This window comes from Acanthisitta chloris, unplaced genomic scaffold (genome assembly GCF_000695815.1).
Source record: "Acanthisitta chloris isolate BGI_N310 unplaced genomic scaffold, ASM69581v1 scaffold8406, whole genome shotgun sequence".
Taxonomy (NCBI): Eukaryota; Metazoa; Chordata; class Aves; order Passeriformes; family Acanthisittidae; genus Acanthisitta; species Acanthisitta chloris.
Genome location: NW_008679704.1, coordinates 31147 through 32365, shown reverse-complemented (window position 1 = coordinate 32365; position 1219 = coordinate 31147). Strand labels below are relative to the sequence as shown.

The 1219-nt window shown below is 46.8% G+C and overlaps 1 protein-coding gene across 1 annotated transcript in view; it reads right to left on the bottom strand.

Moving 5' to 3' along the window:
- Window positions 1–1219, bottom strand: part of LOC103804779 (neogenin-like) — a gene marked incomplete at its 5' end in the record, with an annotated part of 119985 nt that overhangs the window by 118242 nt on the left and 524 nt on the right.

The following is a 1219-nucleotide window of genomic DNA, read 5'->3' as shown; positions in this document are numbered from 1 at the left end:
GAAAGGGTTAAGAAAAAAAAAAAAAACCTTTGGAGGGCTCAAAATACACACTGCAAACAGATTCCTCCACCTTCCCCTCCTTACACCCTGACTGGGCTTCAGTCGAAGCACCCAGCACTCGCCCAGGGCTCCTGAGGAACTGGTTTGCCCAAACCCTCATCAGGGCTAGACAAGAGGTTTAACTCCCGAGAGAGATTCCCTGCTGGTTTACAAACCAAGCCCAGATGATCAGGGAGCAGATTCCTTGCCTCAGACAGGGTTGGGGTTTTTTTTGCCAGACTGGTACTTCAAAAATGGTTTAGAATATAAATACAGAAAAAAAATCCCCACACATCACACAAGAAACCAATTACTCAAATATTTCCCAAGTAGTAAACATACTGCAGCATCCAAGAACCAGGAATCCAGGGTAAAGTAATATTACTGCTTCTCAGATGCCAATGAGGTTATGGGGCACCCAACAGAACCAACTCAGTTAAAGATGCACTTGAAGTGAGACAAGAATTGCCCTCAGTGAATGATCTTCTTCCTCTAGCCCACTTCAATCCACGGCTGCAGGAGGATCACAGAGATGCCAAGGGATGCTGGAGCAGTGTGAAGGGCAGAGGGAATGCTGTCCTAAAGTCAGAAGGGCTCCAATCACAAAATGGCACACAGGAAGGTATACTGGGAGGAAAAGAAAAAACTTGGTTTCTTTGGGAAGCTAAAAGTGACAAAAGGGATGAATGAACATGAGAAAAAAGATGCAAGCAAGAACCAAACAGAAAGTTGCTGAACATCATTTCCAGTCCTTCGAAAAACAGAGACCTTGTCAGCTTCATGAAAGCGGAAAAAACTCTTAACAAATACCTTTAATGTTAGATCAAGCAAGGAATATCTAAGAGGACCTGGAAACAGAAGAGCAGCCGCGTCGGATCAGAGCAAAAAAGAATTCTTTTAACTCAGCGTCTTGTCACAGCAGTGGAGAGCAGATGCCAGGGAGCACCCACGAGCAGAGCCAACAGCAGCAAACCTCCCCCAAACCCAGCCCTGAGCACCTCCCCACCACAGCCACAGTGGGTTTGTGGCTACTGCAGCAGCTCTTGGAGGAAAAGCAACAACCAGAAGCTTCTGCTGCCACCTCGGAGCTGCCGTGAGAGAGAGGGCAAACACAAGTCTCAGCATTCGATCTGAGGGTCCCTAATTCAGGGGACTAACGTGGAAAGATTCAGATAACTGG